The 26,910-nt window shown below is 42.7% G+C and overlaps 1 protein-coding gene across 1 annotated transcript in view; it reads right to left on the minus strand.

The window, feature by feature from the left end:
• The window catches only part of FHL3 (four and a half LIM domains 3), a 37,447-nt gene extending 18,904 nt beyond the window's left edge, over positions 1 to 18,543 (minus strand). Inside the window, exon 1 of the mRNA XM_072136753.1 lies at positions 18,324 to 18,543. The gene's annotated coding sequence lies outside the window, so the exon portion shown is untranslated. The remainder of the gene's footprint in view (positions 1 to 18,323) is intronic.
• Positions 18,544 to 26,910: the final 8,367 nt, after the last annotated feature.

Genomic DNA, 26,910 nt, shown 5'->3' on the forward strand with positions numbered 1-26,910 from the left:
CAGTGGAAAGATAAATATGTTTGTAACCTTAAAACCCAGCTGTAATGAGGCATTCTAGTGGTTTAAACTGTCCCAAACATCCCCATAGGTTCTCATTAAAACACATATCATTCAGCAGAAACAATTTTGCTGGTCGATGGTTTCTAGGATGGGTTTCTTATTCCTACACTGATAAATGGAGCATAGATGACCCCAATGTCACAATTGTGTTTTGTTTATTAACCAATGTTTAATGATGAATAATTGCTGGTCAGAAACCAGGAGACTATAATGATTGAGTTTCAGTGGTTTAGATTCTTTAATGAAATATAGTATATGCAGAAGTAAGGACTAGTAATACCATTAGCCTCATATTTCTATTACTGAAGGAGACAATTAGACAGCTCTATGTACAGTAACTCCAGAGGAATGCTGCCCTTTCTAACCTGTCCTCGGGTCATATATGAAGGATAGGTGAACTGAGTCTACATCTAGTTATCATTCAGACAAGTCATTAAAATGTCTGAAAACAATAACTTCCATATGCTTTGTAACAAGACAAGAAAACTCGCTAGTGACTGAATAGTCTCTTACAAATGCATGAATTCAATTCCGATGTCTTGGTAGACATGACCTGTCCTTCCAGCTTTAAATGTGGCATATATTTGGCCTGTATACATAGTCTTCTATACCCCAAAAGTTCAAAATAGAAGTTTGACATTTTTCATTTAAAAGTCATTTAAACACAGTGCAATTGTTAAAGTACTAAATTGCCTGACAACAACTCTGGATGCAAGTCATTTTATGTGCAATAATACATTTCATTTTATTGCTGCAAAGTTTTTCATACAGAAAAACGCTTGTCATCAACATACGGTTGCAAAACTAACTTCAAGTCTCTGGCATGAATTTGCAGAGAAAAAAAAAAAAATTGTGATCACGCATTGGAAAAAAGTTAGCAGTGTACAGGAAATAAGAGCTTCTTAAGTGAGGGGTTGCATGCAGTCTGGATGAATCACTTGTCAGCAATATTTATGGCTGGTGGGGCCAGATCCCCATCCCCACCCCAATTTGGAAATGCCACATTGACAGAAGAGTTGTGCAGCTGGAAGAGGTCAGCACTGAGAAAAGACATGTGGCAGCACACTAGCTGGTCACAGATTTACCAGCTCTAAGCAACTCTGTACACAGGAGCCAATCTATATCATCTCACAGATGACCAAGATAACCACAGGGGGTTACAATAGTAATCACCTTCATGGTCCGAGACTGAATGATTCTGAAGTGTGTCTTTTCTACCTGGTAAGTTTATCCTCCTGAGGAAAGGACAAATGCTTAATAAAATTGACTTAATGGGGTTATCCCACAAAGACAAGTTAGGCCCTATCCTGAACTTACTGACCAGTGGGGGTCTCTGTGCTGAGACCCACGCAGCGCGCAAAAACTAGGGGTCCCACCGACCCCTTGTCGCTCTAAAAGTAATAGAGCAGATGGCCGCGCATGACTGTTTGCTTCCATTAATCTCTATGGAGCTGGCGGAGATCTGTGAGCGTGGCGCTCGGCAATTTCCGTAAGCTCCATAGAGATTAATGGAGCAGAACGGTCATACGCGACCATCAGCTCCTAAGTCTAAGGAGCAGACCCCTCGTTTTCGCAATCTGTGGGGTTCTCAGCAGCGAGACCCCCACTGATCAGCAAGTTGGGCCCTATCCGGTGAGTTAGCTTGATGATAAACTCAAGGGAGGAGATTTATCAGAACTTCTCCACCAGTTTTCTGGTGTAAAGGCCCTGAGATTATCATAATTTCTTGCACTCCGTCAGGAATTGCAATTATTTCCCCCATTATGCTATCTCCATCTCTAGGTTCTCATAGAAGGGGGAGTCTGTGGTGGTGGAATGGATTGGCACCTGGCACGGTATCCAGTAATAGTGTAATTTTATACCAGTGTGCACCTGGCATAATTGTACACCAGCACAGCAGGACACATCAGGTGGTCGGCGCCCCCTGGTGTATCTGGCATGGCAGAAGGGTGTGGCTTACATAATTTCCCCCGTAGAATTTTACATGGCTTGAACAACCCCATGCCGCATGACAGGATGGGGAGTGAGCAAGGATAAGGACACCGCAATCTGATGCTTTCCTATACCTTGCAACAGAATTGTGGAGCAGGCTACAGCAGAATTCTATGCCTGGCAGGACCCGGCATATAACTAGGGCATCTAAATTTATCGCCCTGTTACATACAGTTTATTAGAAACCACGCACAAAACATGAGCAATGCTGTAATAAAAATACTGTATTTTCCAGTGTATAGGACAACTCCCAACTTTTCCAGTTAAAATATAGAGTTCATGAAATACTTGCCGTATAAAAGACTAGCCCCTTCCCCCACCGATTCCAATGCACATATGGTTAAAAAAACAAACAAACAAAAACATCACATTTGATTTCAATAGGGTAATTTTAATCAAAATCTTCTGTAAAAAAAATAAAACCTAAAAATTAATTTCCCATTCTTCTGGCGCCAATGCCCTTTTCATATTTCAGTGTGCAGAACTGTGCAACATGTCATGTTTATGCGAGATGAGACACAGCCTTTTGATCACTTTTTATTAAATTTTATAGATGTTGCAAAATGATGAAAAAGTACTATTTTGGACATTTGGATGCTATTTTCCGTTAAACACTGGAAATAACTATATTTGATACATTGGACATTTTGTGCCGCAGAGATACCCAAACATGTATAGGATTTTTACCATTTATATCAGTTCTAGTGAAAGTGGGGCTTTCCCTATTTTTAGGGATTTTAAATTTATTTTTCTTACTAGATTATAATAAACCTTTAGATATCAAGTTTTTAGCCACAAACCTGCATGTGTCAATCCAGACTCCCAGACACAAATGAGTTAATAAAAAGCCTTGGGAAAGCAAAATTACATAGGCTTGGTTGCTGTTCCAGCTGTGTCAGAATGACATCATTAACCACAAGATGAAGCCAGACTAAATACCTACTTCTCAACGCTACCGTTTTAGGTTGCACAAGCCTAGCATCAGTCAGAGCCCAGACGCCTGCTCACAGATGAGAGGCATCTAATTACAGAGAGACCCACCTATCACCCCACACAAATACTAAGAAAACAATCTAGTTTTCTTTCATCAGCTAAATACCCATCATGAAGCATAACATTAGCCAAGATGTGTTTTACTTCCCTTCAAGACATTTGTATGTACCCTGGTGTTTTTCTGGGAATACAAGGGCGATATCTAGTTTTCAGGGTAGGTGATCAATATGCGATTATTGGGGTTCAATACCTACCTCCCACACTAGTCAGCTGCTTGAATTAATAACAGAACTCCTATTCAAGGGGGTGGGGGAGGGAGTAATAATTCCTTTATTTATATAGCGCGCACAGATTACGCAGCGCTGTACAGAACTTGCAAAATTGGTCCCTGTCACCAATGGGGCTCACAAGCTAATCAACCTACCAGTATTTTTTGGAGTGTGGGAAGAAACCAGAGGACCCGGAGAAAACCCACAAACACAGAGAGAACATACAAACTCTTTGCAGATGTTGACCACTAAGCCACTGCGCTATTCTAACCTATTCTGAAGTGGTGTAAATGGTGTAATGTGTATCCGAATTTTGTTTTCTGCGTGGTACCCAAAAAATGGTAACAAGGGATCCATTCAGAGTATTTAATGGAATAATAACGCATTTCAGAGCCACATAATGGGGTGAAGCATATGCGACATGTGGAACATGTTGCTGCCATAGCTCCATCCTGATAGAGCACCAGGGGCTTGAGTCAAACCACAAACCTCAGACGGTTTCCACTTTCTCTGGAACAAAGCATTTTTGCAGGGTGAGGTAACATACTTTATCACCATCGCATTTCTCTACCTCTCTCATATAAAACAAGTTTTCCATTGCAGAGCCCCGTCTAAAACTGGCTTTTTAACGATAAGAGGTTTTCATCAAATTTACAATTGGAGTGTGTTTTCATTTACACCCAAGTAAAAGCATTTAGATACATGTAATTTACACGGATATCATGGCAATGAGCTATACCGTCAAAGACCGTCACAGATCTCACATTATAAGAGACAATCACAGCTTACAGAATGTGTGGTTTATGCTGAATGAATACAAACCTGTCATGTGGTTAAAATAGCTGCAACAGATACACAGCTTACAATTATATAATAGGGCATAGAGATTTACAGTCTCCAGAAAAAAAGCTTCTAAGAAGCTATGCGAGGCGTGTAACCTAAGGGCAGAAAGTATGTGTCAAGAATAGAAACATTTTTTCAAGAGTAACCGCTATTCAACCCACTGTAGAGGCAAAATATTTTACTATAACAGCAGATCTAGGAAATATTCGTTGTGTCTTGAAATCCACAATTACACAAAAATTATGTAAATGTAATGATGAAGGTGTAAATCCAAAATTCCAAGACTTCCACCAAACACAGACTGCATTTTTTTTCTCACATGCTAAACAATGGTTGGTTTCTTCAAGGCAGACCATTAAAAATATCTATCGGCTGACCAGGCTAAATTTAGTACACTTGGACATGTGGTTTTAGTTTCCACTACCAAAGAAAAAAAACAACACTCTTTCAAAAGGGGGGCGGGAGGTAAAGTAAAAAATTATTGAAGGAAGCATAAATCCCTATGGATGGAGATATATATGCACGGAAATGTTCTCTTTATGGCACAAAGGATGCAAAACACAAACAAACTTTACTGCCGCAAAGTTAAAAGAGAAAAGTTCTGTGCATAACAATAGCTTAAAGAACCAGTGTCTACAAAAGTAATAATAATTGTATATAGCGCTATCATATTCTGTAGCACTTTACAAATCATAGGGGACATGCACAAAGGAATAATACATTACAGTACAATCATATGGAACAATAGGAGTGAGGGCCCTGCTCATAACAGATTACAGTCTATGAGGATGAAGGGGTTACACAATAGGTATAAGAGCTTATAAAGTATGGCTGGACCACTATACAAGGGAACAGAATATAATAATTTAATAAATAAAAATGCTGCTGATTGAACTAGCCATCAGAGTCCAAAATGAATTTGATTGATGCTTGGCATCAATCTGGTGATTGCAGGATAACAGTAAGGAGGAGGACATAGGACGAGTTAGGAAAGAGTTGACAATTCATTCAGTTAGCGAGTGTGATCGGCTTGCCTAAAGAGATGGGTTTTAAGAGCACATTTGAAACTTTGGAGGGTGGGTATTAGTCCTATAGTCTGGGGAAGGTCATTCCAGAGAATTGGTGCAGCTCGGGAGAAGTCTTTGAGTTGTTCAAATTAAAGTAAAGTAGAGATTTGTCTTAGAAGAGACAGGCAGCCAGTGCAGTGACTGGCACAAACTGGAGGCATCCGTGTAGTGTTTGGTCTGAAAGACAAGCCTGGCTGCTGCATTAAGAATAGAGAGAGTTTAGTGAGTGGAAGACCAATTAGGAGGGAGTTACAGAAGGCTAGTCAAGAGTGAACCAGAGCAACAATTTACATATTTTTTAATGGTAAGAAATGGGAGGATTCTGGATAAAGTGCAGAATTATTAGTAAGGAGACAACATGTATTATATCTTTTGTTTGCAACCTGAAAAATCTATATTGTGCCACTCTGCAATTTTACCCCCTTAACAGTTATAGAATACCTTATGTTTTATGCACCCGGATCAGAAATAGCCTAATTTATGTCAAATTGTTACAAGTTGTGTAGAGGTCCTGAATCATGTAGATGAAAAATTGTCAACAGTATGCACCATTTATAGAAAGTTGGATAGCTAAATCAGTGAGACATAAAAAAAACCCTCGTTTCATTAGCTTTTACAAAGCTGTGAAGGGAAAATATTTATTGATCTTAAAGTGTTTATTCCTTGAACTGAGCAATTATAACATTACCATTAGTTTAAGGAATTAGACGTGAACATGGAGTTCCCCAGAATAATAATGATTTCACATAGTATAAATAAGACCAGGGCATTAACTGGTATTAATCTGTCATCTAGCAAAGATTTATTAAGTTATTACAGAAACTTTATCTACCTCTGTAAATATGCCTATTTAATGGGTGTGAGCTCTTGTAAAATGGGATTGCTGAGCCATTTCTGCCTGTAAATGATATTAATTTTTTTTTATTTGGTGCCATCTCTACAGCAAGCCTTGAATAATGTCCCCACTTCACAGTAGACCATTGTAATTTTCTTTATCTGTTCCAAAATAAGATTACAAGCATTGCAGGACTGGGATTGAAACATTTTCTGCCTAGTGCAGTTCCATATAAAAGAAAAATATTAATATGATGCAGACACGAGGGATGGGAGCCAGGGATTTCCTGAGGTCATTATACTTGCAGCAATAATAGCCACTTCCACCTGCCATCTCATGTTATTTTAGGAAGAATTAGTCCTCACAATTAGAGCCCTCACAATATTACACACTTGGGCAGATTTATTAGCACTTCTACCGCAGTTTCACAGGTTTTTTTTCCACAAAACAACGCCAGGTCTGCGTGGCCGCCTGAAAGATACATCCATAGGCCCAAGCCTATTGATGAAACTGAAACACCAAAAGGAACCAGAGCAGCAACAAACACTAAATGTATAAAAGTACTCCTCTTTATTGGAAGTAAATATATAGATTCGACATATATAACCCTCAAATGGGAAAAAAAAAAAAATATATAAATACAATGTATGGGGGACACAAGTAGCCCAGATAGAAAAAAGGGCAACACAGGAGACCAATGGCTACCCCTATTAGCCCAGAGTCCAAATAATGTAATTGATAATAATAGTAATACAGTCAAATGTTAGACTCAAATAAATAGGGGGAAAGTGGCAATAGTGCAGTAGAGGTAAACCATACACAGCACTGGAGGTACCATCCAGTGTTGGAAAAATATCATATTACTATTGCACACTCACCCAAAAACATGGTGGACTGACGCTGGGCAGATCAGGGGAAAGCCAAAGGATGCACCCCGACGCGCGTTTCGCACAAATGCTTCGTCAGTGTGTATAAGAAATCTCCCCCATGATATGAATGATCAGTGTATAGTATATAGTATTCAGTGCAATTCAGTGGGCCGTCTATGCATAATGGGGAAATCAACACCACTATACATTATTTGACAAAGGATCTTAAAGGACATCTACCACCAGGATGAAAGATTTTAAACTAAACACACTGACATACTGGTGTGTGCTCCCTTTGACAGGATCCACTTTTCCTTAAGCTTCTTTTGCCCTTGTTTTTCAAGGATAAAAGGCTTTAATAACTATGCAAATGAGTCTAAGGGTCTCCAGTCTCCATTAAAACCTATGGAGCTTGGAGCCCCTCAGGCTTATTTGCAGAATTTTAAAATAATTTTTTTTTTGTAAAAACCAGGGAATAAAAAGCTAAAAGAAAAGCAGAGCCTGCCAGAGGGAGCACATGCCAGTATTTTAGTGTGCTTGGTTTACAATCCTTCATCCTGGTGGTAGATGTCCTTTAAAATGAACATTGTCTTGATTTATGACTCCTTTTGTTTCCAGCCAACAAGCTTGTGTACAAATAGAGGTTTAAGATGCAACTAAGTAACACAAATATTACAGTAACCTTTCATCCAGTAAATTCAGAACGTATCAGACATCAAGGAAAGGAGTAACCTGTTGTTGCCGTGAGCTTGCTAGATGAAAGGGTTTGAAATGTGACAACTTCTTTTCGGACATAGTGTGCCAAGTAATTGTCACTTCCTTTCCATGTCCAGGCACTTCAGGAGGCAGTGATCAGAGCAGACCAGGAATGTGATAAATATGGAACATGACTATTAGAAATTGAACATATCTTGCATCCTGAGCTAATATACAAGGGCTTCTCAATAAATAAAGAATATCAGTTATTTATCCAGTAATTCAATAACTAATTTTTTTGAGTAATTTCAAAACAGAGTGAACTTTTTCAAGGGTGAATGTTGAGGATTATGGCTTACAGCCAAGGAAAACCCAAACATTAACAGTAGTTTCAGTTCAGAATATACTAAATGCTTTAAATGTCAGATGATGGGTTCTGGCCTGAAGTAGATCGTGGTGTTAGCTTGAGTGGCACCTTTTAATGGATGAAAAAAAGTTGGAGTTGTCAAACGGGGTATAGGGAATAACAAAGGCGTTAGGTGTTTAACAGGGTTACTTCACTGGAATATATTTCCAGTGAGGGCTCTTTACACCATTTAGATATTAAAAATCAGAATAAAAATGAGTATACTCAAATTAACATCAAAGCACACAAATCCTGTGCATTAAATGCTTAAAGTCATTCGTACTTTCTGACCTGCAGACCATTCTGTTACTAATCCTATGAAACTAGATTTCATACATGGAATCTGACAAGTATTCTACTGGATAGAAACCAAGGAACACCAAAGGATTATTTTACCAGGGCAATAGAGAATGCTATTAAAAGGGTTGGCCACTTATAAACTTTACCAGGGTAAATATAAAGCACTAATTAGTCTTCCCATATTGTACTCACCTGTCTAACAACCAGGAGAATGGAGAAGGCTGTGCACTCATTACTGAATGCACACCCCCTCCATGAAATCCTCTCCCACGTCACTTGTTTGATTGGCACCCCCCTTCAACCACTAAAATGAGAGTGGTCATCGCAGAGGGGGCATACATGAAATACAGTACTGACCGCAGGGCTCCCAGAGACCGTTACAGACAAACTTTACCATGGTGAGTATGATATGGGTGACCCTATTAAGATTTTGCTATTATCCTTGTAAAGCTTAGAAGTCAACCCCTTTAACGAATTACAACACGTCTCCCCACCACCAGAGACATTCCTATATACTTATTTCAATAAGAAGCAAGTAAGCACAGATATTCTATAGTCAATGTTAAGACTACTTTGGTGCCATGTACAGTAATTCATAACCACACGAAAGATACTTTTCATCAGCAGGACCTGGAAACTGCAGTGACAAGAAATGCAATGTTCCAACTATAGCTGAAGATTCTTTGCCATATTAAGACAAGATGCGGTTACACAGCCCTGTATTTGCTCAGTCCACAAACAAAGAACATCTGCCCTTGCTTAACCTTTACTGGCACTTGTGACTCATTTATTACTCCTATTTTTCTGGCCATTACACAGGAGAGCACCATCTGTTTTAAGCCATCAACTTTAGATGCCATCATCTTCTGTGTGCTGGGGTTTACCCAGAAAATTAAAGGGGTATATCCATTTCAGCAAATTAATGTCATTGTTTTCATGATAAAAAGTTATAAAACTTTCCAATATACTTTCTGTATCAATTCCGCATGGGTTCCTAGATCTCTGCTTGCTGTCATTCCATAGAAAGCTTCTGCGTCTACTTACAGTGGACAGAAATCTGACCATGGTCACACAGGTGCACTGCTCATTATATCATGTAGCAATCAGAGCTGTGTGATATAATGAGCCGTGCAACTGTGTGAAAAGATAGCAAAGACATAGGTACATATTCATGCAAAGACATGGCTAATGGAACAGATTTATTGAAAAGTGGCCAACCCTTTTAAACACCTTATGCGCCATAATCATCAAGCTTTCTGAGCCACGTTGTGCAGTAGGATACACCGGTCCATATTTATAATGGTATATATCTCAACATGGGAAGATGTAGCTTGTTGCGTCTTTCCATCCCATGTTTTCCACAGTATATATACGGCGTATACTTGAGGAAAACAGGATACCTGTCTAAGTCTGCATACACTATGCATATATTGGGAGCTTTCCTGACATATACACCAAGTGCATGAAACAATGTGATGTGAACAAAACTGTTTCAGCTCCTGTTAGATAAATATTGGTACTACTAGTAAAATGACTTGCTAATACATAGATAACTCGGGCCACCGTCATGATAACTTTATTATGTAGCAATTCTACATAGGTAAAAGGTTTGTGGAATTTATACAGCGGTAATTCCACAGGCAACCAGCAATACGCACACAGACATCCAGTGTGAGAAAAAAAAATTATGAAGGTGTTATTTCTGTCATATACATCAGGATTTCAGCACTGGGTATAATGCTTCTTAAAGCCGACATAGGAATGTGCCTCCCTGACAGAGCTTAAAAATAGTACTTGTTTTGGGAGACCAGGCAGAGGACTTGGCTCTGCAGGGGTCCATTGTGCCCTCTGCCAAATCAGCTGGTATAAACATGGATGGCTAGAGTGAGTTCAGAGACCATTAGTTAATACTGTAAAAGCCTCACAAAGGCAAATTAAGAACGGAGATGAAAGGACAACATGAGCCCATATATTAAAGATGATCAGTATTTACAACAATACAGAGTATCAGTTACATGTGATACTGATATCATACAAAAAAAAAAAAAAAAGGAACAATCACTTTTGCCATGTGTTCAGAGCTTCATAAAGCAGACAAAGCTGGAATTATGTATGCTGGGCATTTTCATCTTGTATTGTGATTGCATGTGGCTAGTATAAATCCTCATTTTACAATCTGTCAAAGTTTAACCTTTATGACATGCACAGATCTTAAAAACATGGGGAAATCACATTGGTGCTGCATACCCTTTTAAGTTTTCCCAGTAAATTAGCAACCCAAAAAACCTACGCAAATAAAGTACCGTATATACCGGCGTATAAGACGACTTTTGAAGACAGAAAAATCTTCTGTCTTCTCTGGGGTCGTCTTATACGCCGGGTACCGGTGCATGGAGAGGGCTCACGGGCTGAGCCCTCTCCATAGCCGGTAAGTCTTTGCTGCATATTGCAGCAAAGGCTTACCGGTAACACCCGCGATCGGTGCTAGCACCAATCGCGGGTGTTTGCACAGCGATGGCTGCCGGCAGCCTCAAAAAGCTGCCGGCAGCCTCAAAAAGGCATCGGGGGGGAAATACTCACCCTCCGTTGGCCCCGATGTCCGCTCTGTGCTGTCTTCAGTCTTCCGCGCCGTCTTCTTTCTTCTGCTGGGCGCCGCCATGTCTTTCCCCGGGTCGGCGCCTAGTATGACGTCAGCAGCGGCGCGTCATACTAGGCGCCTGCCGGGGAAGATCAATGGCGGCGCCCGGCAGAAGAAAGAAGACGGCGCGGACATCGGGGGAGCATCGGGGTGAGTATATAAGTTTATTTATTTTTTTTTAATGCTGGGCTGGGCTGTATACTACTGGGGGCAGTGCTGTATACTACTGGGGGCTGTGCTGTATACTACTGGGGGCTGTGCTGTATACTACTGTATGCGTTGGAAAAGGGGTAGTCTTATACGGTGCATATATCTTAAACTCTATATTTTAAACAGGAAAGTAGGGGGGTCGTCTTATACGCCGGAATATACGGTAGTAAAAGCGAACAAGGATCCCCACTACAGCCCCTCATGCAATGAGATATGGTGATGGAATAATTGAAGGCACATGGATGGATAGTCTTCACTGCATTTCAGATCCATAAAACTCAAATAAGTCATTTTCAATCATCATCACATCTGTTACTCAGAAAGTATGACATTCAAACAGATATGGGTAAAGCTACACCTTTATAGGCCGCAAACTGTGGGCCTCGTTTGACAGAATAGAAATGTATAATGGAACATAAAGAAACTGCAAGGATTAGAATAGTATTTACATATGTTATGACATACGTGGCTCTACCATTTCCATGGAAGTCTGGTGTCAGTTGCACTACGTAACACCCAACAAGGAATTACAACAAAATACTTTTAAGAGTTCAGACAATCCTGTAAATGTTATCCACTGTCTAAAAACTTCTGGGAAGTTAGACCCTCTACAGGAGGTAATCTGCTCCCTGCCTCCCAGGTATGAAATAACCTTCAGGGTTTATCAATGGTCCTCAATTATGTCATCCAGACAAGGTAATTATGCAGCAAGTCAGCGTCACGTCCTCATCTGTCACATATTGTGTGAAGTGACAGATCATTTGCAACAGTGTTTGAATATTCAGTGAAGGAAAACTACATTTTACTTTGATCACAGTCTATCCGTAAAACAATGTCTAGAATGACTAGAAAATATACTACTGAGGGTTTCTCTGACAGGTTTATCTGAATATACACTGTAGTAATAGATGTGCCTGCAGCAGAAACAACCCTGTCATGGTTCAAGGAATTCATTTTCTAAACAAATAATTGTAAGTTAACAAACCTTTACTCTCTGCAGCCTTCCAAATAATGCACATTTCTATGGGTCTAGGGGTTTTATATTAATGACTGCTCCTACCAATAGGTCATCATTATTAATCATGGAAATCTATAGAATTAAAATTAGCCTAGTATATTATTACTCACATTCCCCAGAATTCATTTTGGTAGAGTAATTATACAAAGGACAGCGTCCTGCTTCCTACACCAACAACTCTGAGATTAGGGCTCTTTACATTATAGCGCTCTATATTAAGGAGTCCTGTTCCCAGCAGAGTTGTCAGTCTGGGAAGGACTATGCCCTTATTATAGTTACTCTACCAAAACAAATTATGCATTCTGATGAAGAATTCTATAACTTTACTTGGGCCTGACAACTGCAGGTTCTATCATCTTCTGTCACAGACCAACAAGAATGAAAATCCTGGTTTTTATAAGCAATCACAGCTGTAATCTGCATTTCATGTGCTGTATTTTCACTTGTACTCTTTACCACCCTACATGGAAATGGTCAGCAGATATTTTACTCAAGGACAGGTTAATCCTGTACAAGTAACAGTACACCTCTGTGAAGTGAATGTCTACAAATTATCTGACAGATCTGCTGTCTGGTGAATTATAACACTTCTGAACATTCTTGGGGCTGTGACAAAATTCTCAAATCCATGCAACATAGGTAAACTAAAAGTACATGCAAAGGAATCCATATCATGCATGGTCATGTCCCATGTATGCATTACAGTAAAACATGAAATAAAGTGTTTGTTGGTAAGAAGGAAACATCTCAGTACCAAAGAAACAAAACACAATAACATTACCACGGATATATAGAAAGTTCAGCTGCCCTACGACAAGGATATGATATAGAGAGAATATATGATATCATGATATATCAGTTTATAGAATTGGCAGATAGAATCTATAACTATATTTAACTATAGAATCAATAGCACCCTCTGGGTGCTTTGACACACACGAGACCCAGGGGAAGCATACAATCGGCTTGAGAGGTGGAAGTGCGAGCACTCCGGTACTCCTCCTGTGCTGCATGTAGGGCTAAAGGTACAGAATGCTCTACCATTTTTCTGGCAACAACATGGTACAGTGAAACACATGTATGTGCACAATGCTGCCGTTAGAACAGCTAGCCCACGACAGTCATATATAGTTGACCTATTTACAGTATCACAGAGCTCTGCTTATTTCCCCTTATCATATTCTGCCCTTAGGAATCACAGTAAAGTTTTCAGCAAAGAGTAAGTGATGATAAACAAGGTTGTTTTATCCTTAGCTTCTTTCATAGGACAAGTCAAAGAAGCTACTTTGTGTAATATGTATATTGTGTGGAAGTGAGATTTGAGAAGAGATTTAAGGAAGTTGTCCAACCCCAAGATGTTATTTTTTTTCAGCTCCTACAATAACATATCACAGGCTGTAATGAATTTGTCTTTGGCAGGGGTACATTCACCAGACATCTTCTAATCCATAAAATTCATACTGTGGAGCTTTGAAAAGAAGCCTAAACACTGAAAAAGCTGTAAGGCAAAAGGCATAGTAGATTCAGCAGAATTAACATTCCTAATAGAAAGCATAACATTTTTATATTAAAAAAGTGACTAAACAGAAGTTATTTCTTAATGGTTCAAAGATCCAGCAACAAGTCACCTCTTCTGCCCTTTAGTAACAGTCAGTACTCGGAAGCCCTTAATTCTATGGAAGAGAGATTGCAGTACATTCATTTTGAGAACCTATCATAAATCTAGGATCAGAGGGGAGCCACCAAAGTATCCATACTGCATCTGCTGTTTGCCAATATGCATCAGGTCTAGTACAATTCCATACATTGCATACTGAAGACTTAAAGGGAACCTGTCACCTCCGATCACCTAAATAAACCCAGGACAGTACCTTAGATAACACTGTTGAGTCCTCTAAATGCTTCCAATCATATTACTCTGCATTGCTGTTGTGTGATAAAAACACCTTTTATTATTGTGGTTGTTCATTTATGCAGTCAAGGAGGCGGGGCAGCTTTCTGATCCATTCAAGTTCTGCCTACCTCCTCACGGCTGTTCTCGCTGGAACCCACGAATCAAAACACTGCCCCCAGCTCTACGTCACTACACTCCAGTTTCGAAACTTCCCCGCATGGGCAGTCCGCCTGCCAGTCTGGCATAGGCATGTGCGTCCACAGCCGGCCCTACAGGTGCACCGCGCATGCGCCATTGCACGGCTGGCTCTCAATCACACCAGACCCATGTACATTACATACACACGCGCAGTGCACCTGTATGGCCGGCCGTGAACGCTCACGCCGATGCCAGACTAACAGGTGGACTGCACAACAAGATTAGAAGCATTGAGATGACTCTACAGTGTTCTCTAAGGTACTGTCCTGGGTTTATTTAGCTGATCGGCGGTGACAAGATTTTTTTAAAGAGAACCTGCCATGAAAATTTAGGCCACAAAACGCCACCCACCTGTGTCCGAATCACAATTAAGTCCCTGAATAGGTAGGGAACCACAATGGAATGTCTTTGCCGGCTTGAATTTATTAGGTACATTATCAGAAGAAAATTACTATGATAACATATCAGTGCGATTCTTCTATATTCCCAGTGTGATGCAACTTCTTACATTTAGAAAGATCAGTTTTTATTTTTAGACACAATATGATATAGAGCAAATAGGTCTTTTGTAAGTTAAGTTAAAACTGCCCTGTATTCCTGAAATGTCTACACAATGGAGGTCACGCCTGGTGTGTTGACCTTGCTATATCATGTAACCGAGTGGGATGGATCCTAATACAAGCCATATATGGAACTGCTGAGGAAAGCTCAGGACATCACTGAAACAACATTAGTTCTGATTGACAAGGAAATGGGACAATGCAAATAATGGATGTCATGAGGTTTCCTCCATGCAATTCTCTAGTCAGCTATAATCCACTTCCTTGCTTTCTTATTATCTTCCCCATATCACAAAAACAAGGTAAAAGGCCATTTTTTATGTTATAGTTCAGAACATTGCTTGAAATAAATGCAAAACGATTATTAAATAGATCAATTTACAATATCTGGCTGTCTATAAATGGTAATACTCCAGTAATACAACATCAGTAGTTACATGTGGCAAGATATGTAGTTATACATATTGAGCAACTAATGATGTGGATATCATACAGAGAGACCTGAAGGTGTTAATCAAAAATTACAATTCATCAACTAACTGGTGGATAAGTTGCAATTCTCCTTTCTGGAGGTCTCACCACTGGGATCCACACTGATGACATGTATGGTGGTCCATTGACTCCTATATGGATCCAATGTAAAGGCAATAGGCTATGCTTGAGGGAAAACCATTAAATCACTGTCTAATGAAAGGACAAGATGCAACATCGGACGTTTAGCATTTGCTTCAAGCTAGTTATTCAGCAGCAGAAGTCTTCAATTCTACAGTACAGGCAGTCCCCAGGTTACGTACAAGATAGGGTCCGTAGGTTTGTACTTAAGTTGGATTTGTATGTAAGTCGAAACTGTATATTTTATAATGGTAGATCTAGACAAAAAAATTTTTTGCCCCAGTGACAATTGGAGTTTCAAAATTTTTTGCTGTAACTGGACCAAGGATTATCAATAAAGCTTCATTACAGACACCTTACAGCTGATCATTGCAGTCTGGGACTATAAAAAAGCATCCAGAGAGCTTCACCAGAAGTCACAGTGGGCAGAGGGGTCTGTCTGTAACTATGGGTCGTCTGTAAGTCGGGTGTCCTTAAGTAGGGGACCGCCTGTATATCAATTTCAATCTTGTAAGGGAAAACAATCGAGTAGAGAGGGTCCAACTACTGGGAGCACCCACAGTTCATGACAATGGACCCCAATCTGGAGAATTGGCAACCCGTCTTCATGAAAGGTTGGAGATGTAGGTCACATGTGCATTCTGCTGCTGAATTCAATAGCAAGGGAGTGTCAGAAATTGTAGAGCACAGTGCTCGGCTATCTACAGCACTCTGACAATGAATAGGAGTGCCAAAGGTGACCTATAGATTCACCCGTTATGGAGAATGGGACCCATGTTCTCCAGATTGATGGGAGTCTGTTCTCATTATCGGTGAGAGTACCAGCAATCGGACCCTTACAGATCAGATAGGGGAAAACAAACTTGGTACCATCCCTTTAAATTCCCACTTCGGGAAAATGTTGCAGCAGTGCCTTACGGCGTTACAGTCATTAGGTGAAGTCTTATATGATGCGGGGCATCTCTTTACTATAGACTTTACTTTCCATGAGCTTATTCAGATTCCCACCGACAGGAAGTGAGGTCATCACGTACAATGAATAGGTCACAGCCCCACGCCATTTTATTCAGACGCTAGTCCAGGGTCTGCTATTATTTCTGGTCTGATAGGACCTGAATCAACTGAAAATGGAGAGGTGTCGATGGTACCAGTGTGGCCCTCAGGAGAGGAAAGTATACTTTTTCTATTTTTTAGCCAAAACTGCCGCCTCAGGGTTTTCTTTTCCAACGGTTGGAAAAGCCCTTTGAACACAATGGTCAACTGTCCTTTAAAAGCATTTAAAGTCATTCATTTGATTACATTCTACCTACATTGATGCAATATCAATGGTGCTTCTGAAGTTTCCAAATCACTAAAGATTGGCGATTATGAAAAATGTAAAAAAAAAAAAAAAAAGCAACGCAAGAAACTATACAATATAGAGCCCACACAGATGGCTTGGATTATACATTGTCCAGGCGACATCCCAGAGGAATGAGCATTTACAACTCCTGCACTTGTGCTCTGGAGATAAACATTACAGACAGAGCCACATACACTTCCTGCAACAACTAATTTCCTGGCCATAGTAAACCTGCACAAGAGAGGAAGTGGTTAAATAGCAGATATAGACTAAAGAAATCAGTCACATTAATCAACCTAAACAATAATCCAAACCACCACAGACAACATGAATCCTAGAATGAAAACCTATTTCTATTTATATACACCCAGGAATATCTGTATGTTGCCCCCTATTCAAGGCTTGATCTATCTAACCATAAAATGGGGTCAAATTATAGCAGCTGACAGTATAAGGACAATAAGTTTTAAAAAGTTACATGAATTTTATTCCAACGGCATAAAAAAATACAACTAATTGAAGTAGTTTGAAAGTCAGATATGACCACATACACAACAAAATGTATTGTAGAAGTTAGAATTATGACGATTATGTTGGAACAACATATTACTCCTCCTGATTGGATCAGTTTATACTTGTCAGTAGTAACAGCAAGGAAATGTAACATTACAGTGAGCGCCTTGGCAGAGTGCGCAGTGGATTTAGGGTTTAGCTCCATTACAATGTTGTGGACAGCTCCCCCTGTGGGCATCCCATCTGAACAACACTGCTCCGATCTAAAGCCACAACTGTAAACTTTCTGAAGACAGAGGACTGTGCTCCAGCATCTACATCTTTTATTTTCCTTCTTCAAAGTGGATAAGTTATTACCCTTGTTATATGAGACAGTGGCCAGGTCACTTACAACTAGTTCATATTGAAGTTATCTTAAAAGGTAAAAGTAATGTTATTGGTATTAGATGTCAAATATTAAGGTTATCCAGGCTAAAGAGGAGACTGGAAATAGATACTGTAGATCCAAATCCACGCAGCCAGTTATGAATAGACACCTTAGTAGGCAGATCAGAACCTCCCTGTATCAGGCATATGTTATGGGTCCAGCTTACATTATACCGGTGCTGAGTATGTTATAAGAGCTCTGCTCCAGTGTAAGGGGCTCTGTGTATGAACCCCTGAAATTATTACAAAAGCCCCACATCATTATCTATTCGTGGGTGTATAGAAACCAATATAAAAATCTAAAAACAAAGAAAAATTACTTTCCATGAGCTGTAAATTAAGTTAAGTCACTAGTGAAGAGATGCCCCGCATCATATAAGACTTCCCCTAATGACTGTAATTGCATGTGTGCTTACAATCTTTGTACAGCACTGCTGAATATGTTGCCGCTACATTGCCACAAATCACAATAGTTTTAGAGCCATGGAAAGTTGATGGGACAGGCTGAGGGCATTCAGTCCCTGGTAATAGAGCAGCTGGAATGTGAGGGGCACAGCGGCCTTTGTGTGTGCGGGCACTCACCTCCTCCCCGCCTTAGCTTTGATCCTGAGGTGTCCTGTACGGGGCAGCAGCCGTCCCTGTAGCTGTGATGAGAAGTAAACCCTCTCTCCTAGGAGACCCGCGTGTAACTACTCACTCACTCACGGAGGAAATGACTAAGAGCGGAGGACTGGCCCTCATTCCTGAGGTAGGGCTCATTAGCATAGGCCGCCGCCCAGCCGCAGGGTGCCGGGAGATGGCGGCACAGACGTGTCTGCAGTGTAGCGGCTCCTCACAGGTACACTCACCTTGTCACTGTCACTGGCGTTTTTCAGCCTTTTTTTTTTGCAGCACAAAACTAACTTTTGGTCACAAGTTAGTTTCGGTAAATGTAATGTGTGAATAAAGTGTAGTACATACTGTGCAGGGGTGAACTGCAACTTCATGGTGATCATAAAAAGGCTGCACATGTACTAACACTACAGAGCACATTATCTCAGCTCCAATCTACCATCAAAATCCATGGTGATGAACTAGGGGCACTTACTCATACATCCAGGCTCTGTGACTGCGGTAATCTTGTTAGATTTGTGATCTATGTCCACCATCCTTCTAAAATCAACTTTTTAAATTATGCTAATGAGCCTGAGCGCCTGTTCACACGTTCCACTAGCGTCGCACCAAGGGGGTGGAATTCTGGGCGATCGCATATGCGTTTCCAGAAAAACGCATGCGATCGGGTTATCAATCGCATGCGTTTCCCGAGAAATGCAGGCGTCCCGATCACATCGGCGTTTCTATGGAAACGTCTGCGATCGGGAACGTGGCCCGCCCCGGTAGGCGCGGCTTTGTTTGCGTTTTCAAATGCAGACAAAGCGGTGCATGTGGCACCGGCCTAAGGATTACATCACCACTTGGAACTTGCTGTCTCTGCTACATTCAGCAGAACCAGAGGCACAGGGATTGTGCAGGGAGCTGCCGGCTCTCTGTTTTATCACTGTAATCAGTTCTGTCGTTGCCCAGATGATGCTGACAGAGCTGATGTCCCGGCACATACTTCCCATTGGGCTGTGCCCACAGGTGCTGAAGCAGCCAGGATACTTCCCCAACATGCGTCTGACCCAGGTAGCATGGCAGCTTGATGATGTCATCATGTGGCCGTGCTTCCTGCATGTCCATCTCAGCTCCCGCTCAGCCTGAAGACATGAGCAGGACGTGGGACATTCAGCAGAGGTAAATATATGATTTCTTATTTTTTAAACAGCCACAGCAAATTATCCATTTGGAGGGACAAATATTTTAATTAGTAATATGGGACCCTGTGAGTTTTGGCTACAGAAGGAACCATGATATTGAAAACAGAAGAGCCCAGAGACTATTGGCTACAGCAGGGCCCTGGGACTATTGGCTTCAGAAGAGCCCTGAGACTATTTGCTACAGAAGAGCCCTGAGACTATTGTCTTCAGAAGGCCCATGTGACTATTGGATACAGGGGGAACTTGTGACTTTTAGCTTAAGGGGGATTATGTGACTATTAGCTACAGAGGAGCCCTGTGACTACTGGCTACTGAGGGACATTGTGATTTATTGGCACCTGGAGGCACTGTGGGGACTATTGCCTATTGTAGGTGCAGGGTTACTATATCGGCTACTGTGGGGGACATTTACTATATTGACTACTGTGGGAGCACTGTTAATATATTGGCTAAACAGGGAGCCCTGCGATTACATTTGCCACTGTGGGGACCCAGAACTATGTTGGTTACTGTTTGGTCACTGATATTATATTGACTACTGTGGGGACCCTGTGACTATATTGGTTACTGTTTGGTCACCAATACTATATTTGCTACTGCTGGGGACCTGTTACTGTATTGGCTACTGTGCAAGCACTGTTATTATATTGGATACTGTGGGAGCATAATACCGATCTATAGGAAATCAGGGCAATAGTATTATGTGTGATATGAAGAAGGAGGAGATCATAGTACCGTTATAGTATCATAGTAACTTTATACGGTTGGAAAAAGACACATGGATGAGGAAGGGGATTTAAGGGAAACAATTATATATAACATAACTGTCAATGTTATTTAGGTTTAAAAAGACATCTAGACCCTTCTTGAAGCTCTCTGCTCTCTGAGGCAGGCTATTCCATAGATTTACAGTTCTCATAGTAGAAAAGGCCCTGTTGCCTCTGGTGAGTAAACATTTGTTTTCTCCAGACACAAACAGTACACTGTCAAGGGTGCTCCCGCGACCCATGTATCAGGTTGCGGGCTCACCCGTGACTCTCTGTGTCCCCAGTGGCGTCCGCTTACCTATCCCCGCTCCTGTCTCTGCTTCCTTGGCCCTGCGTGTGCGTCCCGACTCCTAGGGCGTGTTCGCTGGCTTCAGATGATTTAAAGGGCCAGCCTGCCGTTAATTGCCGCTGGCTATTGTCCAAAATACCATATAAGCCTGCCTCTCCCTGCACACCCTGCCAGATTGTTGTCCTGTGCTTGTGTATTGATTTCCCATAGTGACCCTTGTCCTGTTCCTGTTCACGCTCCTCCGCTGCCAGCTCTGACCTTCTCCTCCGCTTCTGACGTTGATCCGCCTGTCCTGACCTCCTGCTGTCCCCTACCATGAATCCGCCTTTCATTTCTAGCTGCCACCGCGGACAAAGTTGCACCTGTGGAACGACCTGGTGCTACCACGCTGCAGCAAGTCCAACCTGCTTTGCGGTGGGCTCTGTTGAACACTGGGTGTCACTTAGACTCCGGTCCCAGGTGTCGGCTTACGTCATCTGCCGCGGTGGTCCAGTGGGTCCACTACCCCTGGAGCCTGACATACACACCTATTTTTTGATTTGATTTAATCTGGAACAACTTTTCACCATAATTTTTGTATGAACCATTTATACACCCTCCGGCGGCCCGATGCTCCACGCAGCTCCCTGATGTCCCTGATGTCGATGCGTCCTGTCTTCTTAATTCCCCGCGGCTCTTTTTCTTTCTTCTGTCTTCTTTCTTCTGTCATGGACACGGCCATGTTTTCTTCCAGCAGGTGCTGGACGTCAGTATTATGACGTCAGTAGCGGCCGCGTCATAGTATGCGCCTGCTAGAAGCAAACATGGCAGCGTCCATGACAGAAGTAAGTAGAAGAGCCGTGGGGAAGAAAGAAGACGGGACGCGCCAACAACGGGGACATCGGGGAGCGACGCCGACATCGGAGGGTGAGTATATAAGTTAATTTTTTTTTAAGTGCTGGGGGGGGGGGCAGGATGTATACTACTAGGGGCTGGCTGTATACTACTGGGGGCTGGCTTGCTGTATACTACTGGGGGCTGGCTTGTTGTATACTACTGGGGGCTGGCAGGCTGTATACTACTGGGGGCTGGCAGGGTGTATACTACTGGGGGCTGGCAGGGTGTATACTACTGGGGGCTGGCAGGGTGTATACTACTGGGGGCTGGCAGGCTGTATACTACTGGGGGCAGGCTGGCTGTATTCTACTGGGGGCTGGCTGGCTGTATTCTACTGGGGGCTGGCTGGCTGTATTCTACTGGGGGCTGGCTGGCTGTATACTACTGGGGGCTGGCTGGCTGTATACTACTGGGGGCTGGCTGTATACTACTGGGGGCTGGCTGTATACTACTGGGGGCTGGCTTTATACTACTGGGGGCTGGCTTTATACTACTGGGGGCTGGCTGTATAATACTGGGGGCTGACTGTATACTACATGGGCCTGGCTGGCTGTATACTACTAGGGGGTGGAGGTATACTACTGGGGGCTGGCTGGCTGTATACTACATGGGGCTGGCAGGCTTTATTCTACAGGGGCTGGATCTATACTACTGGGAGCTGGCTGACGATATACTACTGGGGGCTTGCTGGCTATATACTGGGGGGGGGCTGTGACCAATGCATTTCCCACCCTCAGCTTATACTCAAGTCAATAGTTTTTCCCAGTTTTTGGTGGTAAAATTAGGGGTCTCGGCTTATACTCGGGTCGGCTTATACTCGAGTATATACGGTAATATCCACAGCTGCTCCTCCATCCAGGGATCTGTTCACCTCTTCATAAAAGCAGGTTAGTCTGACAACTTCTATTCTTAGTAAATCCATGCCGGCTGACACTTATTTTATTTTTTAATGTCACATACTCCTGTATGTAGTCTTTTAGTAACCCTTCCAATATTTTCCCCACAATTGCAGTTAAGCTTACAGACCTGTAATTGCCTGGTGAAGTTCTAGAGCATTGGCACCACATTCGCCTTGTGCTTGTCACTTGGCATCATACCAGTTATTAGTGAATCCCTGAAGATTTTATACAGTGGCACAGCAATAGCAAAACTAAGTTATTTAAGAATTCTGGGGTGTAACCCATCTGGTTCAGGAGCCTTGTACACATTGATTTTATTGAGCTTAGATTGGATCATTTATTTATTTATTATCATGTCTACAGTCAACCAGTCTAGTATAGTATATTATAGGATGCCGATGACGTCGGCTGAGGTCATCCTATAATGGCTGAGGCCATTGAATTCCCCAAACAAGACTATAGATGAGGCGGCCGACTTGCCCACACTAGGATGTGGCTGAGGCCATCAACCCCCAAAGCAGGCTATGGCTGATGGAGCCAGCCACCAGACCAGACCAGAATATGGCAGATGCTGCAGATTTCCCAGAACTTACTATGAATGATGCTTCAGACCTCCCAGACCAGACTAAAATTAAGAAAAAAGTGTATGGAAGTGCTCACCAGTTCAAATATGGGGATAGTCGGGTGCAATAGCCTTGGTATCACAGGCAATATACAAAAACAACAAATGTCTTGGTACATCAAATATTCTCCAGGCAATAAAATTCCTTTGGTTATTTATTGGAGCATAAATGTTATATAAAACATAAACAGCAAAAGTTTGTGGGGCCCTCATGATATAAAACTAAAAACCAAAAAAGTAAACAGGTACAAAAATATTTTCGCTCCTGTTTACAATTTATTGTGCATTAATTTTCATATATAATCATACTTTTTAGTTTTTTTGTTTTACATCATGAGGGCACCGCAAACTTTTGCTGTTTATGTTTCATGTTTTATATAACATTTATACTCCAAAAAATGTTTTATTGCCTGGAGAATTTTTTGGTGTTGCAAGACATTTAGTCAGACTATGACTAACACTGCAGACCTCTGATGGTTGTTGTGTTGGATAAAATTCTTGCAGATTTTTAAAAAATGTTTTATTTATTTGTGTGTGTGTGTGTGTGTGGGGGGGGGGGGTTACATTTTAAATTGAATTTGTATTTTTGTAATTTGGTAACTTAGTATGAGTGCCGTGTTCACGGGCTGCTGTGACAGGGAACTGATTGGATCAGCCCATTCTCACATGATAGGATCGGGCTGTTAGTATTACTCTCCTGTGCAACATCATGTGACTAGAGCATCATCGGCCAATACTGAATGACACTGCTCCAATACGGAATGACACCTTCTATTGTGCCTGAGAGCCGCATCAAGTTGCTGTAGCTTGTAGCCACGAGTGACAGAGAGAGGAGAGAACTCTCAAGATGATTTATCTACCTAAGACCTAAGCGTTCTTTTGCCAATTTCACCACACTTGGAATTTATTCAGCTTTCCACTACATGGCACAGAATATTAAATGGTGCCACTCAAAACTACTTGTCTGGCAGTATTTGTATGGCACAAGACAAACCCTCATATAGCTCGGTAAATGGAAAAATAGTTAAATGGGTAAATAAATAAAAAAAAAGTTATGGCTTGTGAAAAGACTAGAGGGAAAAACATAAAAGCAAAAACCAAAAAATCCTGGTCCGGAAAAGGTTAATCCTGCCACTGGGCTTGCATCCAACTGATCCAGGAATTTTCCCCTGGCACTCTCCCAATGCTCACCAGTTTATAGAGCCTCAAAGTCACCACTACCTTGTAGCAAGGTAAAGTCCCACTCATGTCACTGGGCGGTTTAAAGGCAACATCCAATCCTCTCTCGTACCCTGGAACCACTCTCTGTATTATAACCATTTATTTTGAGTTTGTGAGATTTCCTGTGCTTCTGCTATATGGCCATCTGTTTTTCAACCTGGTTTCTGAGGTCTGTTTTTAAGTCATTTGAGATATGCCTGTGGCCCTTGTGAGAAAGTGAGAGGTGTTGTGTGGGAAAACCGCTATCTGTCTTACAGGCAGATGAAATGCTGGTGGTAAAAGCCCTGGGTTTGTCTGCAGTAACCCAAGGGTTAATGCAGACATGATAAGCAGGAATAGTCTGTTTTGTCTGTGTTGGCCTAGCTAACACAGACACATTTGTAATGTCCGTACTGGGCCTGCTTATTATGGAGTAGGGGTAGGCTGGTAGTGGGACTCCTACTCCACCCGGGCTTCGGTCCTGGGTTTGTGAATTGCCCACAGGTGCAGATCACAGGCCTCGTTAGGGTCTGATTTAGTCTGCAGGCCAGAAGCAGTAGGAGAGGCCCTACCTGGAGAGCTGAAAGCGAGATTGCATTCTCACAGCAAAGGTAACTGAGGGTCTCCTGTCTTGCTGCTGGCCAAGAGCGTGTGCCAGGCAGCCTGGTACCCGGATAGCTAGGGTCCTCAAAATGTATTAGACAGCGCCTAGCCGGGCAGGAATTACTTTTATAATGTTTTTGCATGTGCCTAAGCCAAGGCTGAATTTGTGTTCTGTTTTGCAAGTGTGAATAAACACTTAAGTTGGACTTTTAAACCTGCGTGTGTCACTGCTTCCTGCACTGCTACCAGTCAACTACCAGAGCAATTCCCCACATATGGTGGATTGGAGCGGGCAAAGTGCAGTGAAGTATACACTAGTGCATGTCCTGGAAGTTGACAGCACTGAAGCTGCAAGCCACAGCCATGGAGGAGTTAATCAAGCAGCTTGTCCAGTCCAACGTGCAGCAGCAAGAGACAAACAGATTGCTGCTCCAGCAGATAACAGCCCTGACCGCTGCTTAGCAAAGGACTGTCCCAGCAATGACGGTGAAGGACGCCAGGAAAGAGGTCCGCAAAGCTATGACCAAGATGACCGCCGAGGATGATGTGGAGGCCTATCTGACAGGCTTTGAGAGGGTGGCCACCCGAGAGAGGTTGCCACAGCAACACTGGGCAGAGGTGTTGGCCCCCTTCCTCGTCGCTGATCCCCAGCAGGCATACTACGACCTGAGCGAGGAGGATGCCCGGGACTACTCCAAGGTAAAGGCAGAGATCTTGGCCCGACTAGGAGTGGATCAGCATCTACGCGCTCAAAGAGTGAATAGCTGGAGATACCAGGAGGCGCTACCACCGAGGGGGCAGATGCACCAACTTGTTCACTTGGTCCGCAAGTGGCTCCAGCCGGAGACATCCACCCCAGCCCAGATGGTCGAGAAGGTTGTTTTGGACCGTTTCCTGAGGGCCTTGCCGGGTGAGATCCAACAATGGGTGGGACACGGGGACCCGTCTGATGCCGATGCGCTGGTGGGGTTGGTGGAGAGGTTTTGTGCCACTCAGGCCCTAACAAAGAAAGCCCCTTATACCCAGACAGGCCTTAAGGCACGGAAGGTCTTGTCACCCACAAATTCCCGGGGCAGGACAACGCCCAATGTCCGGGAAGTACCCCAGGGGAGGAGGAGGGGGGAGGCTCCCACCTGTTGGACCTGCCATGAGCCAGGTCATATTGCAGCCCATTGCCCCAATTCCTCAGAGCCCATGGACTGCAGTTCCGCCAGAAGGGTTTCTCTCTATGCTGCCCCTGTCTACACAGCTACTAGCCCCGACTCTACTGATGAGCGCCACCTGTGCCGGGTGACAGTGGCAGGGCATCCAGCGTTGGCCCTGCTTGACTCAGGCAGTCGGGTGACCTTGATTAATGGGTCCCTCACAGACCCCAAGGCAGTCACAGGGCGCACAATTGGAGTCCTGTGCATCCATGGGGACGTAAAGGACTACCCCACCACAGTTATTAACTTCCAGACCTCTTGTGGAGAGACTCTACATGAGGCAGCGGTTGTCATGAACTTGCCCCATGATCTTATTTTGGGACGGGACTTCCCCATGTTCTGGACTCTATGGCGGGGAAACCAAGAGTTGGGGGGTTGTTCTCCTGTGTTGTCTGGTCAGATCTCTGAAGCCGAGCCTGATGACCCAGACTCTGGAGTTCCTGCCGTAGGGGTGACCGCCACAGAAGATGGAAGTGTAATGTTTCCCCTAGATGTTATGGCAGGCGAAACTGAGGAGGTAGTGACAGGACCGCAGTTGTCGGATTTGGAGGTATCCCGTGACAACTTTGGTACTGCACAACTCCAGGACCCCACTCTGGTCCGCGCCAGAGAAAATGTGGTAGAGATTAATGGTGTACCTCAGCACCCAGGTGCGGATAAGTTGTTCCCTCGAGTGGTGGTAAATCAGGAGTTATTGTACCGCATTGATAAGGTCCACGGTGAAATCCGGGAGCAGTTAATGGTACCTCAGCCATATCGTCAGATGGTGTTAGACCTTGCACATAAGCATGTGATGGGAGGGCACCTAGGTACCACAAAAACTCTGGAACGCATCTTGCAGCGTTTTTACTGGCCAGGAGTATATGATAGGGTAAAAAGGTATTGTGAAACTTGCCCTGATTGTCAATTGCA

This window comes from Engystomops pustulosus, chromosome 2, assembly GCF_040894005.1.
Source record: "Engystomops pustulosus chromosome 2, aEngPut4.maternal, whole genome shotgun sequence".
Lineage (NCBI taxonomy): Eukaryota > Metazoa > Chordata > Amphibia > Anura > Leptodactylidae > Engystomops > Engystomops pustulosus.